The sequence below is a fragment of the Cololabis saira genome, chromosome 6 (assembly GCF_033807715.1).
Source record: "Cololabis saira isolate AMF1-May2022 chromosome 6, fColSai1.1, whole genome shotgun sequence".
In the NCBI taxonomy this organism is placed as follows: Eukaryota; Metazoa; Chordata; class Actinopteri; order Beloniformes; family Belonidae; genus Cololabis; species Cololabis saira.
This window is the reverse complement of record NC_084592.1, coordinates 24,063,982-24,082,945: the sequence shown is the minus strand read 5'-3', so window position 1 is coordinate 24,082,945 and position 18,964 is coordinate 24,063,982. Positions and strand designations below refer to the sequence as shown.

The 18,964-nt window shown below is 41.1% G+C and overlaps 1 protein-coding gene across 14 annotated transcripts in view; it reads left to right on the top strand.

Moving 5' to 3' along the window:
• The first annotated feature begins 2,583 nt into the window (after positions 1 to 2,583).
• map2 (microtubule-associated protein 2) overlaps positions 2,584 to 18,964 on the top strand; it is a 111,972-nt gene continuing 95,591 nt past the window's right edge. For all 14 annotated transcript variants that reach the window (XM_061723748.1, XM_061723744.1, XM_061723755.1 and 11 more), the window contains exon 1: positions 2,584 to 2,636. The gene's annotated coding sequence lies outside the window, so the exon portion shown is untranslated. The remainder of the gene's footprint in view (positions 2,637 to 18,964) is intronic.

The following is an 18,964-nucleotide window of genomic DNA, read 5'->3' as shown; positions in this document are numbered from 1 at the left end:
GAAGTATCTTTCTTAAACAGACTCCTGTCCTGCTTAACTTAAAATTGTATAAATTAATATAAAACAATAGAAAGAAAGCGGAACATCCATTCTGTAATAGCGCACATTTTTAGTGCAATAACAAAAGTGTAAACAGAAAGTCTGTAGAAAACTTGTAAACATATTTGTGCCTCAAAGGCCATGTCTGTAGGCTGAAGTTGTAGTAAAACAAACTAATGAACTCAACAAGTCAATGCCATTTTCCATTGGCATTTTATGACTATTTTTTGACTCTCACAGTAATACGGGACAAAGTGCGTCCCTTTTCAGCTCAATATGGGACGCATACTTTAGTTTAGAAATACGGGACAATTCCGTTTTTCAAGGGATGGTTGGCAACCCGAGATACTGGACTTCGGCGGAAAATGTCCCTTATTTTTAAATCCCAAACTTGCCAGGTATGAACCGAACAGCTGTGGTTTTGTCCAGCCCGGTCCGTATGAGCAGATCCGGCAGCACCTAGTCCATGGGCCAGACCAGATATCAGTACCACTCAAGGTGACAACCCTTGCTTATAATTTTTGAAAATATCTATGTCTGTAGATGATATTTTGGTATGATAACTCTTCCTGAGTGGCAGCTGTATCATAGTTATCAGCTCCTGAAGTTCAGAAAATGACATTTTAGATGCTGGTGCATATCCTGGTTTAGACTCATGTACAGGATATCTGTCAATGTTTCACAATATTGTCTTTGGTATCATTTTAAAGGGGACCTTTTAAGCATTCATTCAAGCTACGATGTGAATCTTTCTGACCAACATAGAGGTCACTGCAGCTCTTTAAACAACCCCCATTTTTACACAAATCCTTTATCCATGTGTCATCTTGGAACAACAGACACACAAAATACAAAAACTGGAATACTCACAGGACCATAAGGATTCAGTAAATGTATAATATACCCCTACTATATCATTGTTGCAGGTCATTGTGAGCCTTAAACTAGAAGAGCATCATTAGGCTCCTATGAAACTATAACAGCCACTAGGCTAATGTCACAAACTGGTCTTTATCATGCAAATACAGGACATAAAGGACACCACAATGAGATAAGGAACCAACTTATTTTTATAAACAACATTATAAACATAACAATATTGTAAGCAAAATTAACATCGTTATTAATGGGAATATGTCAAGATCTGGTTAAAGTTAGGCTACCAAGTTCTATGTGTACTTAAAGGAGCCGTCTGTAAGAAATGGCCAAAACTGGTACTGCAGTCACTTTCAAAATATTGTTGAGCGGCGTGTACCCTCCCCCTCCTCCCCCCGACCAGAGGTTGCCAGGTAGGCTGCAGAATGCAGCAGGAACGTAGGCTGCCATGGCTGCGATAATTAGAGCCGAGCTGGCAACTCGGATGCCGAAACAATACTGACTTGGTGATTGGGAGATAGGTGGAGGGTGGAGCTTCAGAAACAATACTGACTTGGTGATTGGGAGATAGGTGGAGGGTGGAGCTTCAGAAACAATACTGACTTGGTGATTGGGAGATAGGTGGAGGGTGGAGCTTCAGAAACAATACTGACTTGGTGATTGGGAGATAGGTGGAGGGTGGAGCTTCAGGCCAAAACAAAAAATGACAACATAAACATCAGTTGAGGGCTGCAACTCCTCTTTTTAAACTGGAATATCCTGGCTTGAGTGCTGTTGTCAGTGACATAAGTATTTGAAATGAACATGATTTTTAAATGTCTGTTGACATATCGGGGTCATTTTATGATTCGTTTTATTATTGCTCTTACATACAGCTCCTTTAACATAGTAGACTAGACGGGATGTACCCAAAAAGTGAATGTAAGGAGCATTTATGGGTACAAGTCGGGAACCGGCCTACTTTACATATTTCAAGGGTGCTGAATCCAAAAAAAAATGGTACCCGAGCAAAATCTTTAGTTTTTGACCTTCTAATTTACATATCAAAATGGCCGCCAAACTGCCTGTCTTGCTCAGTCGTTGGACCATTTTCCCCAAGTTTTTTTGTAAGTAGGCATTCAAAGATGATGAATTAAGTGTCTAGATCTATAGTCTAGGGTCAGAGCAAGGATATAGTGGAGGCTCAGTGCCTTTTTATGCATATATATATGCAAAATACCAACTTTTAAGGTGAAATTAAGCATTATTTGTGTAATTTTTAAGGCCGACATAAATATTCAGTCAATATCACTCTTAAATGTTCCCAGTGTGTATATGATATGTGATGTATTCCATATTATAATAATCAAGAAAAACACCATTGCAAGTTGTCTGAGAATTCATTTTTTATATATAGTGTCAAGAAGGTTAACCAATAGAATGATCACATAATGTCACTCAAACTATGATACAGCTGCCACTCAGGAAGGGTTATCATACCGAAATATCATCTACAGACATAGATATTTTCAAAAATCATAAGCAAGTTTTGTCACCTTGAGAGTGGTACTGACAAGTGAAATGTTGGGCTCTGGCCCATGGACTAACCGTAATGCCTGGTGTTAACCCGCGGTGCAGTTCCCGTCCCGCCTGCGCGGCTGCCACCGGCATTACGGTAAGTGGCTGCGGCGCCGCTGTGTCCGACCGAGCCAGAGTTGAGCTGGAGACGCTGCGCCGAACAGGTAAAGATCTCACTCCGCCTTTACTACCCTGCATCTATCAGATCACAAAAATGAGAAATACTTGACAGAAAGGCGATTGTGACATTGGTGGTGAAAGGTAGCGACAAGAACAGACCGCGCACGGACATGTCAGTGAGGTGGAGCTGAAATGATGAGGTGCGCCTCTGTCTCTGATGGACGCATTGTCCGTGACCGGCAGAACTGGCTCCTGCTTTTGGTGAGCTGAGCTGCCGGCCAGGTTTAGGTGTTTTTATTTATTACATTTTTTTTTGTTGCAGATTGAGTCTGAAATTAAGTCAGAGCTGAGCAACAGATCTAGAAACCTATTTTTTTCAGGGCTATGAAAGACCTACTGATTGACCTCATTGCCTTGTGCGCTTTTGCTCCAATTACGCACTTGTTTTGTTCCCGGTTTGAATACATAATATCTGCATTGTGCTGCTGAAAGGCTTCACCTACTGCGGTGACTGCAGGAACTTGCCTCGCTGCGGTGCCGGTGTATGATAATCAGGCTGTAGACATCATATAGAACACTATAGAAAGATATAAGAATTGGTAATCATGAAAAAAAGAAAAAAAAATCATTATCCCCCTGTATAAATATGGTTGTCAGATCTAATTTCACTAAAGACAGAGAAAAAGAGAGGGATGCAAAAACAGGTGCTGAGTCATATTGGCGAGTCCCTTTCTTATTGATCAGTCACATTTTAAATCTATATATCTGCTATTATCATTTCCTTTGCAGTATATTATATGTTAAGTATGTCATTTCTGCATTGATGCTGCTTAGATTCATTACATTTTGAAATAAAAAAAATACAAAACATGAAAGATGGCATTGAGGCTTCTTGAACCTTCTGCTCCATCATAAATGCAGCTAAAGAAACTGGTGCTGTTTCACCTCTGAGATGATTTTTCTCTCTGTGAATGGACATGTATTGAGCTCATAGATGATGGATTTCTCACACAGTAAATGCAGGCCTCAGTCACATCTCATTTACATAAGGGGGGGTTGGCTATTGATTTTTCCCCTTGTGGAGTCCACTTGCTTCGGTGTGTGCACATACATTTAAACGCCTCATGCATTCAGGATGAGGCTGGAATTCATAGAGTCATGAACAGGCTGCCGGCAGCCGCTCGGCTGAAGGAATGTTGCTGGAGGATCTGATTGATTATTAGGGCAAAATTTTCTGATGCCTTTTCTTTAGCCTTTACGGAGCAGCTTGGATGATGAAAGGAAAGCTACTGCAAACATTTTGTGGGATTCACCGCATTTAGGATGTACAGCATCTCTGACGAAATGTCGTATTTTTGGTTTGATTGCTGATGTAGATGTTATGATTTCTACCATGGGAGTTTTATATGAGTGACGTCAAGGTTTTATGCGTTTATCTGAACAGAAATTAAATTTTTTTAGTGTTGAATACTACAACAATGCAGACTTTGGGAAATTCATTGTCTTTGATCGTCTGGGATGGGAGTGATTAGTGATTAGAAGGCCTTTTTTTTTTATTCAGAGCAGCAGAGCGTGTTTTTCCATCTATTTTTTTCAGCTATCCTAATTGAATCTGTACGTAGAAGTGTTGACATGACATGAATGTAACGAGTACTGGTGTTTACCGGTAATTGCGTCGTGTGTTTACTGTTTACCAAGTCAGAAGGTTAAGAGTGGCTTTAAAGACTGAATTTAAAGGTAGGGTAAGGGGTTTTCTGGATGACGTTACATTTGTTGATGCTTGGAACAAAACGTCATAAAAAACATGGAGTGCTAGCTCCTCCCATCCTCCACCCTCCGGTGCTCTCTGAAAAATCACGCCCCGTCATAAACAGTCCCCAGCCTCGCCAACACTACACATGCACAGGTGAGTCAATTGTTCTGGGTTAAAAAAATCATGTAAAACTGCTAACTCTATCTTTAACATAGTCAATAGTGGGGATATCCTAATAGAGATGTTTTTTTTTTAAATATTCTGTAGTATCTTATGGTTAACTATAACCAGACCAATATTTTATCAACATTTTTGAGATGGTAAGCACCTCCCACTCAAAATAAAATCCCTTCATATATTAAGAATCGACAACACTGCTTTATTTTTAGTCTCTTTAACTCTGGTGTACATTCAGTTGCAGCATGACAACATTTTACAAGCAAACTGTTTTGTTGCTGTATGGGTGACGACAGCACATGAACATGAGCAAAAAAGAAAAAGTGTGCCAAATAGCCTCAGTTTGGCCAGATACCCAAGATCAAATTATTGTACAAAGGGCCCCAAACTATTGTATTTTGCATAAAATGATCGTACGCTACAAAAAGGGCAAATGAGAAATGAGTTTGCTGATGGCGTGGGGCTGAGGACGCGTGGCTGTGTGTAAGAGAAAGTGAGGATGAAATAAATAAAACGTGACAAAACACCAGATCAATGGCAAACAAATGAAGCTGCTGAATCGGATTCCAAATCAGGCTAATAGTGAGTAACAGTTGTGAAGAAATACTCACTTTTCAAGTGGAAATTATCTATTGAACGTACATCATACAGCGATCCATATTATTGTACAAATATGGTAATTACGTATAATACATCTGCTAACACTGGTCTCAGTTTTGATGCAAAATGTTAGAGATGTTCAACAAAGATTCAATAAACAAGACAAAGGAAGTTATTTTTCTGGCCTTTTTTTTGCCTCTTTTTTTGGAGAAGAGCTCATTTGGAAGTCAACTGTGGATAAAACCATCTGCTAAATGAGTAACTGTAACTGCTATAGAAGTAAAGGGCAAGTTGGTTTTAGCTTGGCCATAATTGCTGGCTCTCTGGGATGTAATTTTTCACATGCTAATGTGTCCTCTGCACCATAAAAGAAATTCCTCATTTGACACTGTGACATAGTAACATCACTGTGACATGAGGCAGATCATCATGTTCATTTGTAAAATGCAGGTGTTGCAGAATAGATAACTCTGCTGGTGTTGTTTGGCATTTTTTTAATCATTGTCAATTGATATCCCTAATCCTAACCAAGTAGATTTTCTGCCTAAACTCCTGCTACTACAGGAGTTAAACTCAAGTCTTTTGGTTGGTAAAGCCATTACTGTATATGGTGGTGGTGGAGTAGTCACCCATGTAGTCATCTTAGCCACTCACCCATCAGTCACCCTAAATCATTTTTGTCATCGTGGATGTCGTTGGTGCGGGCAGACTAGGACACGGGGCTAGCTAGGTCCGTGACTTCCCACTTGTGTGGCCACACATGCTTTGGATCAGCTTTACGTAAGCCTCGTGTGTGAGCGAGTCAACTTAATCCTGATTCTTACAAGGATACTGAATTAGTTGGACAGGCACACACTCACGCACAAAGGGCCAGTCTTCATTTGTCACGTTTAAATCTCAACATAATGCTCTGTGCGTGTTTGTGGTCGTGTGTCAGACAAAGTCGGGGAGTGATAAACTGACACTCGGTGGTCGTTCAGGCAGCAGCTCAACACACCCGAGCACACAGCTGACATGTTTGCCAGCTAGCTGCCAATCTGAAATGGCTCTACCTTGATGGCTAAGACATGTTCTCTGTTTTTTTTCCTCAGGGATTAGTGCATTGGTCTGTGTTTGTGAACTCTCTCTTCCAAGCTCATTAGCACTCCCAACTGCAAGCATTGATTCATTTACCTGTTTCTTTCCTTTATAAATTAATTAAACATTTGGCCACTAAAATATTCTTAAATCATAATTTAATCTCCTTTAAACTGAAAACATTGTTGGTGTTTTCAAAGGTACCCTTTAAACAGTCTCATGACTCTCCACCTGACTGAGACATTTTAATGTAACTTTCTTGCTGATCTTTTTTTTTTTTTTGCAACCATGTCAAAGTCTGTCTTTTGTTTGCGGTTTTTCTCGTCTGTGTACTATTTTCACATCAACCACAGGTTTCAAGTGTTTGTCTCCCCTCGGCCGACCACTCACCACCTGCTGCTGTTTTGCATCCACCTGCATCCACTTTCCTAATCACCTTCAGCAGTAATTGGGACCTCAGGATGTTTTTGCATCTGCGTGTGTGTACAGATTTTGCTGAATTTTTGTACGAAATATATGAGAAGTACCTTGATGTTGTGCTACTTTTGATTCAATTTCCAGTGTGAAACTGACCCGTCTACGTCACATACAACATCCCACAATGCAATGCTACTGCTACTCAGATTATGGCTGTATCCGAAATCGCATACTAACGTGCTGCATGCTACATACTGCATCAGTATGTACTGTATACTGCCTACTAAATGAACGATTCAGTACGCCGCTCCAGCAGATCGTTCACGCAGCTGTAGCAGCCAAGTATCCCAGAATGCATTTCGCACCAAAACGACAGCGGAAGCCGAGAGCTAAAAGCTGTTTTAATTTCCGCTGTAGCGCTGTTAATATTCCACTTTATTAAGTTTTAATATTTTTTCAGGCGTAAAAGTAACCGTTAAGATCCCCAACCTGGGCTCAGTTTATCCAAATAACGGGGATCAGAAGAGCCGCCGGCCCCCGGGAACAGCAGCAGCTCACGTACAGACGTGATCGCCGGGTCAACCTGCGCCGTCGTCCCGGGGAGAAACCTGCAGCTCTGTGGAGAATTACCGCTGGCTGAAATAAATCATTTAGGAAGATAAATGTTGGTTTAAAGCAGCACAACGTAACTTTCAGCTTTTCTGAGTTTGGCGGCATCTTTTGGACAAAAGCGGTATTGTTTTACCAGAAAGAACACTACGTTTCCCATGAGCACCAGCGCGTACTGCCGGAAAACTCCTGTCCCGTCGTGTGCATTTGTTTTGATAGAGGACGGGACGCTTTTCTGTTTCACCAAGTGAACAGACGGAACGCAAAAAAAAAGATGTTAAACTGCTGGAAAGGAACTGGAATTTACCGGGATACCTTAAACAAGGAGGCCAGGGAGCGATATATGGAGAAAATAATGATTATTAACGGTCTAGATCCATATGAAATCACTACTAAAGAATGGAGCTCCTCGTTGGAGCTGCACTCTTTAGAAGGATTTACTGCCGCAGTTCTGCACAACCCACTTACTACCTTGTTTAGGAGTGTTTGGCAGCTTGTTTGGTAAATGTTTGACTCGCCATGTGTTTCAATAAATTAGTATAATAGTACAACATACAGTACATGTTTTGTATTACTCTTACTTTTTTTTCTTTTTTTTTGACTGCTATATTATGCTGAAGAGGCTCCGAGGCGTGAGCAATATTTTTTTTTTCCTCGTGAGATTATTTTTTTCCTCTGCAGCTACAAATCAAATAGTTAATATTTTTTCCTTAACAAAATTAATCGCACCGCAGAGAGCTGGCCAGCAACTGCGTTTAGCTGGAGTAGTGGGGAATAAAACCCGTTTGAATGATCCAACCCTGGTCTGTGAGTGTTTGTTTGTGGTTTAATAAACCCGTGTTTTGATCCGACCCCGGTCTGTGTGAGTGTTTGTTTGTTTATTGAGGAACGTTATGTTTGGTCGTTACAGCCGCGATCCAACCGAGCCGACGACTCTTTTACTTTGTTATCAGATACTTGGCCTCCGCTCCGTGGTTCTGCCTCCAAGCAGGAAAGCGGTGAAAAGTTAAACCATTAGCGATCTTTTCCCCACGTCTGTTATGTGTGGAGCTGCTGCAGCCACAACACAGCAACGGGTTACCAGCTTCTGCGGAGCTGCGCTCCAAGCCCCGCCCATTTTCGTCTCGACTACGAATCTGGTAGGAGGGGGAAGTGACCTATGCCGTCAAAGCCGTAAAAATGTGTAGTTTTTTAGTGTGGCAGGGTTCCTACCATGCTCCTCAAAGTTACATAGTGCCAGTGAAGGCGATACAGACCCCTCAGACCATGACAGAGGTGTCATTAAACCTGTTGGAAGTTGATGTACCATCACAATGACTCTGGAAATATGATATTAAGGTGGAAAAGTTACATAGTGCCGCTTTAAATCACTTTTATTTACCTAGCAAGCATGCTAAGATAACTAACAAAAATCTAACATTCTATTAAAAACCTAACTTACTCAAATCCTTTTTGGGCAGCATTTGGCCGCCCACTGAAGAGGCTTCGTTGGCGGATCGCCAGATTATCAGCTCTGTCCCTAATAAACAAAAAATAGATTTAAAGTTATATGTTGTTTTCTTCTTGACAGCTCGCTATCGTTAACGGTTTACTTTGGACCTGCTGGTCACGTTGAAATTTCTCCACTCAGCTTGTACCTTTTGATTTCTGTAAAATCAGTTTTATTACCTGCTGAAGTTGATTCCTTTTCTACCCATCAGCCTTTTTTTTAATTTAAATTTTTTTTTCTGTCACATCTTGCCACCTGGGATTGTCTTTTGTAAGGTGCACTAGAAGTGGTTCTCTCTTCAAGGCCAGGAAAAGGAAAACAAATAAAGAGGTTAGCACATGGACCAAAAATACCCACTATGTCACTGATACACATCTGGACTTTCCAGGTGAGGTGACAGCTTATATTCATTTTAAAAGTGGGCGTGCATGAGGCCAAGGATACAAACAACAATTTAATTGACAATGATGGGTTCAGGCTTTATATGTAGTTTGTAACAGCCTTGTGAGCGCCGTGTTGACATTGTGTTTCAAATGCCTGTGAGATAATGAAGTGACACACTTTCAGGTCACGGACAGTTGATGGGCAGCCATCTCCTGGAAGGTAGCGAGTGGCCTCAGGCAGACCGAGGAGATTTGAAATCAGGATTGGAGCTTTTGAAGTAACGGCGGCCCTCCAACTCATAGAGAAAAAAAGATACAACGATAACAGTTTTATTACGTTTTGTACTCAAATCTCTTGCCATTGTGTTCTTAGAGACTAAATTCTGTTTCTGGCAAGCAAGAATGGCTTATTAACAGTTCATCATGTCCACCTTGCGCTTTTCAAAATTGCTTTCAGCTGACCTGGAGTTAAGATCATAAACCCGGACTGGTCTAATCTCACATATCATTTTGCATTCGTAAAATCAAAACCACCTCGATCCCCCTATTATCAAAGGAAATAAAAAGCTTAAGTCATAATCCCTGATCAGATAATGGAGCACAGAATGCTGACGACGGTCTTTGTGTTCTTGACAGTCCTGTCAGAGGAAGATGCATCACACTGAAAGGTTTAAGTGAACTCATTTTCATTTGGACCGCTCTGCGGGAGGCGCATGCCTGACCTCTCATGACCTGCAGCTAATTGAGAGGGTTGTCCCAGCTGCACAGGGTAGAGATACTGTACATTCAGGTTTGTAGTGGATTTCTGTTCCTCCAATTTAATACACAAATAAAATTAGCACAAAAATTAAGGACATTTGTGTTTGGTAGATTATTTCTTTGTTGTAACAATGCTTCTTGGCAATACATGTTATACTGTTTATTTCCCTTTTAAATGGTGCCACATTTGTTAGGAACATGCATTTGTGGGATGAGCAGCAGAGCTGACATGACAAATTTGCCAAATCTTCTCTGCCAATGCCAAACAACTTATTTTGCCATTGGCTCTTGTTTGGTGGATTGGATGATTGAAGTTTGAAGAAACACCACATATTGGCAATTTAACAATTGATCCATATAACAAACGGGAGCCTCAGTAGTGTGTGAGAGAACCAAACACAGTCACAACAGCCTGGCACCTGCTCCTCCTCATGTTGGTCACACACTGCTGTGGGATGGCATCCCACTCTTCAACCAGCATTTGTCACAAGTCAGCCAACGTGGTTGTGTTGGTCACTCCGGCATGAACAGTACTCCACTCCCCAAATTATGGAGGTAGTCTCTGATAATCCCCGCTCTGTGGGTGGCGAGAGTTGTCATCTTGGAGAATAGAATTCGGTCCCAGATTTTGCAGATATAGGATTGCCACTGGTTGCAGAATCTCATCTTGATACCTTTCTGCATTGAGATTGCCTCCAATGATGATGAGCCTTGTTTTTCCAGTGAGGGGGATTCTGCCCCACACCATGACACTGCCTCCAACACCTGTTTTCTTAGCAGCACTGACTGCAGGACAGAAAGATGCCTATTATTAAATGCCCAAATCTTCAATGTGTGTGTGTGTGTATATATGATATATTAAAAGGGGTTCTGTCTTACGGTTAAGAGATTCAAACAGTTTTTTCGGGGGTGGGAATCTGTGGCCCAGATCAGATCAACTTGCATCTATGCAAGTTGATCTGATCACAAGTGGATAGTTTTACTTAGACATGTAAATGTGCCCAGGACTCATTTTAGGTTGTACTGAGATGTTATCAATCAAACCTCATTTACACTTTTATCAGTGTAATTGCAATGCCTCTTGGGCCAACACTTAGGGCAGGTGTTATTACCAGGTCTGAACAGGTCTAAATGTGCCACTCTTTCTTTTAAGATTCTTAAAGTGCATCCACTTAACTCAACATTATTTAAACAAGCAATGGTATTGACCATAGCTTTTGGCATATGAGAGCTCTCGTGTTAGATATCAGATGAAATGGGATCGAAGCACTTTGCATTTAAAGAGCTCAGTCCCTTTCAAGCGAGACATTAATTTTCAGCAAAGGACATTTGAGGTAAAGTTGAACTTGCTGTTTTAGAATTTTGTATATATATACTAGAACAAGAGGTTGGCAGACAAATAAAAGACAGACAGTATATAAAATATAACATTTTGTGGATATATTTGTTGTATTTGTATATGAAATGAGAGGTGCAGCCACAGTATTTCTGGCAGCTATGTCAGGATGATTTTTTTTTTCTTTCACTGCCACATTTTTTTCACCCAGCAGTGTACGACAGACCAAATAGATAGCAGATAGAAATAAATGTGTGGGCTGAACCGGGAAAAAAAACACAGCCCACTGTAACTGTTTCATTCTGTATCTCGTCTTCTCTCCAGTATATTCTCCTACATATGCTAGAATATTGGGAGGTGTGGAAACATACTGTATATGTACACGGTGTTATCGATAGCGTGTAGTTTTATACATCTTTGAGCTAAATGAAAATAAACTACGCCATGTTTTCCCGTTCATTTCATTCGTATGTCCAGCTGTTATTTTGATACACAACACCAGAATTTAGCATCTTTTAGATCCACCACCTTTATCCAGTTCAGTTCTTTCCTGGAATTTGCAAAAAGCTTTGTAACATTGTCCATAAGAGTCAAAATTTGAATTCAAGAAACATTGTTCTGGGACCAAAACATCAGGATTACGATAAAATATCTCAGCAGCATTAGCGTTCTTCCAGTCATTTCAGTTTACACATATGGACAAATTCTGCATCACTGTCCTTTTGATTGTTCATCAGCTCTATTTTCATAGAAGGAAAAAAAGAAGGCTTTCAAAAAGAGAGACACATGGAGGGGACTTGGTTATGTTTTGGAGCTGCTCTGCTCTGCTCATGTGTCTGTTAAGGGAACAGTTACGTTTCAAGATTATTAGGGAATGATTTATAGTGCACTGTACTTTTTAATACTCAATTTATTCAGATGAATTAAAAAAAATGCTTGAATATGGAATAACTTTTCAGGTTATTTCAGGGTTTTGGGGTCTCCTATTCATCGACGGTACCACCACGTCTTCTACGTCATTTGAGAACCCGTCTTTTCAGCTCGCCTATAACCACGATAGGTGTATTGATGAAAAAAGTAAAATAATTAAATTAACTTCAGTTAATATCATTATGGATGTCAGATATATACAAAAAAATATATATAATGACAATTATTTCGGTCAACATTGAAGTCTTGATTATTTCAAATAATCATCCACTGACTTTTGAAGCAGGGAACTTGACATCCAAATGTTAAAACTGGCACCATAAACTTAACTTACATAATAAATAAAAGTTCATAGGAAATAGAAATATTCCAGACCAGTGTTGGAAATTGTGGTTTAGGTATAAATGTTTTTGACCAGAAACACCAGTGTGACCTCAATATTTACTTGGTAATCACTCTCTCGGCCAAATGGACCGCCCTAATTTAGACAGATGAAAACCGTGTCGGAACCGTTCCGGATTAAGGAGCTCCTGTTCACAGCTTTGATGAGCGACATTTTGAAGCGTTCACCATTAAAGAGCCAAAACCCCTGAAATAATTCAAAGACCGTCATCGTCCCTCTGCGCCAATACAAATCATCAGGATCCACCGTTTCCTTGTTTGCAAGAGATTTTTGAATCGTCTCAGGAATATTTCTGAGTCTCTACATTTCCCTTTCATCTCTCAGCTGAGTAAGGATGCAGATAATCAAAGACAGAGTTAAACACACTGGAGGTTTTATGGAGTGTTATGATCTCCTCAGAATAGTTTATAGACGTGTTTTTAATTTTCCTTAAATGTAGTTTGAAACATTTTCTATGTTCATTCATCCCTCACTCGCCACCGAGTAAATCAGTAGGGAAAATAGCTAAACTTGCTGATGCTGAATGTTAACAAGCTTAACTTTGGAGACCGTCTTTGTCATGATTATTTAAATGAACATGGATTTAGTGGGCTACTTGGGGACATCCTCCAAGGTCTGCAACACCAAGCTGGAACACAAGCTGCTAAATGAGCACTTCACAGCAATGAAATCTTTGTTTCTTCTCCAAGCAGAGAGCACTTAAGTGAACAGCACATTATGAGCTTTAATCCACCTGCCCTGACACATTATAAAACAAAGCACGCTGTATCAGGAAAAAATCGAGTAGCCCATCAATGGCAGGTACAAAAGCACCTGAGATACATTAAAATCCCATTTATTCTAATGTGAAAGCCAGAAATGCATTTAATTACTTTAACAACAACGTTGTAATGTCATTCTGTTTTACAGAGTTAAAAAAATGCTGCATTTTCAAGAAGGTGAAACTGTAAATTATGTGGTTTTGCAATGATTCATTCGACACAAACACTTGATAAAATACTCGATCTAGACTCAATAAGCGCCTCCATTAGGGTTGAGCTGACTTAAAAACATAGCTGTTCATTGGCTGACGTGCTGGCTTTCTCCGTTTCCCACCGTGTCACGTCTTGTTGAGGATCTGTGGGATTTACAAACGGGAAAAGCTAACAAGTTAGACATGAGAGGAGAATATAAAATGTTTTGAAGTGTGCCGTTTCATCTTTTCAGCTGTTCTCTCCAGGGATGGAAGTGACTCGTCTTTCACTTATGTTTTAATATGTGGAAACCTCACACGGAGAGCCAAATCACCCACGCACGTCACATTTATACATAGACACAAACACATCGGCCATAGTTGTCTGTGACAGTAGATTACTCGACGATGCATTTGTTTTTGCCCTCGTGAACCCTTTTGAACTCGTGCTGTTGGGTTGTAGTACACTTTTCTTGACAGGATAGTCTAAATGAAGTCATTTCAGCTTCACTGCTATTAATAACGGATCTTTTCTGAGAGAACCGCCGGGTCATCTCTGCTAAATCAACAATGTTTTATTGTAAGTTTCAAGTGTGAATGTGAGCCTCTTAAGTTTTCAGTTGGAAACCAAACTCACTTTCTGTACTGTAAGTCTGTAATCTGTTTTTAGGCCAAATCTGAGTTCTGATATGACACGTCACTTCAAAAATAGACCTCGCTGTACTTATGCTGCAGTGCGAGCGCAGAGCACAGATGAATGTTATGTAAACCAATTATTCACAAAATTTAAACATCCTTTTTCTGTTGTGGTTTGTCAACCATCCACCTCGATCCTCCTTGTGGTCTCGCTGACTGAAATGGCCAGAAATAAAACAAACGTTGAGGGTTGCTCGGAGAGTTGCCATCGAAACAGACTACTCAAGAGGAATACAATGGACGGTATCCTCGTGCAAAACTAGCAAGGAAAGTGCTTTGCAGCCAAGAGGACCGTCACGGCCACCGAGACCTCGGTTCACTTTCACAGAGAGGAGTGTGCTAGGAGCATTTTTTATCATTACACATACTACAAACAGAAGGTTTTCTATATTTTCTCATACTTAAAACTCATTATAGCCTGGAGCCCCCAGGACATGGGGGGTAAATGCTATATAAGAACATAAGCCTGAGATTAAAGGGTTTTAAGACACTTCCTAGAGTATGGAGTTGTTTCTCTTCGCTGTCACTCTGCATACAATACCATAAATAACGCCATGAATACAAATCAACAGCAGGTTTATGGACTTTGTAGTAAAGGAACTTTTGGATCTCCCTGGTGATTAAGTTACTTTGTTTGGTCCATTGTTTTCTTTTTCATCATTCCTTTCTTGAGTTTCTTAGTGGCCCCTATCATGATGTTCACTGTCACTGTGGGAGCTAGTTGTAGTACAGCAGTTGATATGCACTTGTGACAAGCGATAACATGGTCAATTTGTTTTTTTATTGGGGACAGGAGACCATGAGACCTACAACACGCTTTCTTAAAGTAATCCAGTATCCCCCCGTCCATTATATATACGTGAGTCACAAGGATCTGCTTGGACTTTATCCCAGTTAATGGCCAAAGCTGTCTTTAAGGAAAAGCTGTATTTGGCCATTGAAGATTTCGTACCTGATTAAAAAGTATTAATTCAGAGTCTGAGCCAATGCAAAGATGCTATTGCTGAGGAAAAGTCATTCTTCTTGGTTGTTAATCAGGTTAAAAGATATGAAGTGCCTTATGGGCTCAGATGAACCTTAAAATCCAAATATCATCAATCAACGAGAAGCCAGTAAAAGGTTTAAGACAGGCCACTGAGGGGCACAGTTGAACTCCCATAAACTGAAAGAGATGGTGACCCGTTTTTGTGGTATACAAGAGCTGCCAAAATGTCGTAGATTGAGTAATTTGATACTTCAGAGGCCACTGTTGGCGTACGATATCCCATTGACCACTGTCAAGGCTTTGGGGGTAAGATTAGCTCTTCTGCGCAGGTTGTATAGAAACCCTGGCATCTCTGAATTCTGCTAAGCTGGTATAAAAGGTGGGGATGGGTATAAGGTGGATGTCTTAGGAAGCACGTGACCAGATTTGGCCTTGCAAGAAAGGAAGGCAATCCAAGTATGGGTGGAGTAATCCCCCAACGTCAAAACGCCGTTGAGAAGTGACAGAAAGGGCCTGGATCTGCTGGGAGGAGACGATGAGCTGGAAGGTCATGATCAGTTGCAGAAAGCTGAGCCACATCAGATCAGCCACATTTTAAAGTTGGTTCTGAAAGTTTTTGAATCAAGTAGATGTTTTAATGCTCTTCTTCTGCTCATTTTCTTCAAATAATAACACGGTGTAAAATATGGTGTTATTCATTGTTTGTTTTTAAAACGAGGCAGTCACAAAATTAATTCCCTCTTTATTTCCAGAGGTAATTTAAATATGGAGTTCTTTCTCTTGTTTTCCTTCAATTGTATAGATAACACCTGCAGAACTTGATTAACTGCCTAACTATCCAGACTAAAGCACTCCCTGGTGATACTTTCTCTGTGTAACCCCAGTTCACTCTCTTCACTCCATTCGATTCTAGTAATAAACTAACACCATGAGGTTCAAATAATTGCTAAAATTGTATATTGAGCCTTTCTCCAGCAGAATCCATTAGATCAAACCTCCCAGCGATCTCAGCCATACTGTATATGCACATTCACAGTATAAGGGCTCTTTTGAGGCCTCTAATCCAGGCTCCTCTTGCCAGTCGGCATGCCTTCTCTTTGATTTGCTCATTGCAGCTGTCTTCCATGATGCGGCACCCGATTTTATGTGCCATCTCTCGTTCTGAGCAGTAGGAGCTGGCGAGATGAGAAAGGATGAAAGACTTTCTGGAGGAAAGATGCTCACTCCAGCAGATCTGGCTCTTTAAAACACACAGTCAGTGCTTGCAGGGGAAAACCTCCACAACAAGGATGAAGAAATCATCACTTTTCTTTCTTTTCTATCACTTCTTTCCCCCTTTATGTCCTGCTATGTAAAGGCAAGTTACAGAGGGACGAGGTAGAGATACTGATTCTGATGAAATAAAAGGTTACCACATGTTTAATTCCAGGGTTTCTTAATTTAACAGATATTCTTGATTTGACATTAATTGGTGGTATTGCTGTTGGATTAGTACTTGGTGTCAGTTGATTGCCAAAGCTAAGGTTTCGGATTCACTCATAGAGGAGCATCTCAGAGTGACTATTCAAAACAAACAAGATGGCTGTCAATTGCTAATAACCCCTTGGATCGATGAGTTTTTGCTGCAGATCTAGCAACAGTCTTTCACAAGTGTTCCTACTCCACTGCATGCCGTTTTGGATGTATTTTGTACTTATTTAGTTGTCAGTCTACCTATTTCACATGTCGCTCTGATTGGTTCTACATCTACTCAGTTTCTTCTGTGTGCGTTGGTACATCCCCCAATTAAATGAAAGTAAAACCCAGAGGAACCAGACTAATGCCCCATTTGCATGGGGTTAAAATTATCTGGGGACCTCCGGTAATTTGTAATAATCACTCAGGACGTCTGTGATTTTAATCCCGTCTGAATGCGCCATGTTTGTGATTTGTAAAGTGAAAATTCCTCCACGGTAAGTTGCAAACTTTGCTTATCTAGCACAAATGCGCTGAACTAAATGCAGAAGTTGGGGTGTAATTTTACAATTACTGCAGGTCCACGGGTAATTTTAGGCCAGTTCGAATAGAACGTAAGTCTTGGTGATAATGAGGAAAGTAAATGGCAAGGCTGGCCAGACTAGCCAGACGTGGCAAAACAACACCCAATAATGAATACACCACTACCAGGCTTCAACAAAAGAATAAGGTTAATATGCTGGAATACAGTCAGTACGTTTACATGAAGCAGTTCAATCGGATTTTTGATCGTATAAGAGATCGTTCGGACTTTTAAACTGCATGTAAACACCTTAATCCAACTTCGGACCTATTTCGGACCAATATCGGACATTTAATAATCGGATCACAGCAACACCTAGATAATTCGTTCAGAGTCTAAAGTTTAACGCCATGTATACGGAGACATCGGATATTGCAGTCTGCGCATGCTCGAGAATTTCTTCTGGGGCATTCACCCGGAAGTGAAAGGAGACAGCACATGTTAAATAGTTGTTTAAAGACCTTTAAAAAAGATTGCGAAAGAGATGGCAGAAGCTTCATCAGGACACCGGAGCAGATCAAAATAAAGTGGAAAAATATGGAAGGCATACATTGGCGCCAAACAAAACAACCGTCAACCGGAAGTGGCTCTTTGTTGAAATGGTTACAATGGTTACAATGGTTACAGCGCCACATACTCAGTACGTTCACATGCAGCGATTCAACCTGGTTGCAGATCGGTTTGAGACTTTAAACCGACTTTAAAACTGCATGTGAACACCTCAACCTGGTCAAGTCAACCTGGTCAAGCCGGATTCATCAACCAGTTTGGAGCACCTATAAGCCAGTCGCAACCAGGTTGTTAACGCCATGTGTACGGGGACATGGATATTACAGTCTGCGCATGCTCGAGAATTTCCCCCGGGTGGGGTTTTCCCCCGGGGGAGGGGATTCACCCGGAAGTGAAAGGAGACGACGCGACGCGTGCTCAGCCCGCTCAGTAGTAGCACCCTGGGGTGTCGTTTGACTGCTTCAGGGGTGTCGTCAAAATATTTCCTATTCTGACATTTCATATATAAATACTGTATTTTCGCGACCATACGGGCGCCGTGTGGAAAGGCATAGCCTCAGTCTTGTGTCATTTCTGTATTTAAAACACACGGCGCACCGACCGAAAAGGCACACACACAAGAACACACACAGCACACAAGCGTGCGTATTTAAAAATACAGCGGGAGCAAAACTTTGTTTGATTGTAGGCTACTTTATTTCAGTTTTTACATTAATCAAACCCGTTAAGTCTCATCCTCTGTTTCTGCATTAAAGAGCTCCGCTAAATCAGCTGTGCTAGTCCGAAATTCCTCGCTGTCAGAGTCACTTTCCGTGCCGTGCGGCGCCTCGGAAATGCACGCTTTTGCAAAAGCTCGCAAAATAATCCCAGCAGACACGTTAGCCCACGCATCAACAATCCATCTGCAAACTGTGGCATAACTTGCCCGGCGCTGCCTTCCACTCCTGGAGAAACTCTTCTCCCTCTCAGTCATCCGTCGCTCACACGCCGCTGCAGCCTTAAGTCTGATTTATGGTTCTGCGTTAACCAACGCAGAGATTACGCCGTAGGTTATGCGGCGACGCACACGTACGGTGCGCTTTGCCGCGTACGTTACGCCGTAGGCTCTGCGTCGATTTAACGCGGAACCATAAATCAGGCTTCACTTTGAATGGCCGGTTCACACCGCCCGTTCAAAGTGAAGCCGGCTGGAAAAGTCTCTTTAGGCAGTCTTTCTTTTAAAAGTCACCATAGTTTCTGTCCATCAGCGTGGCAACTA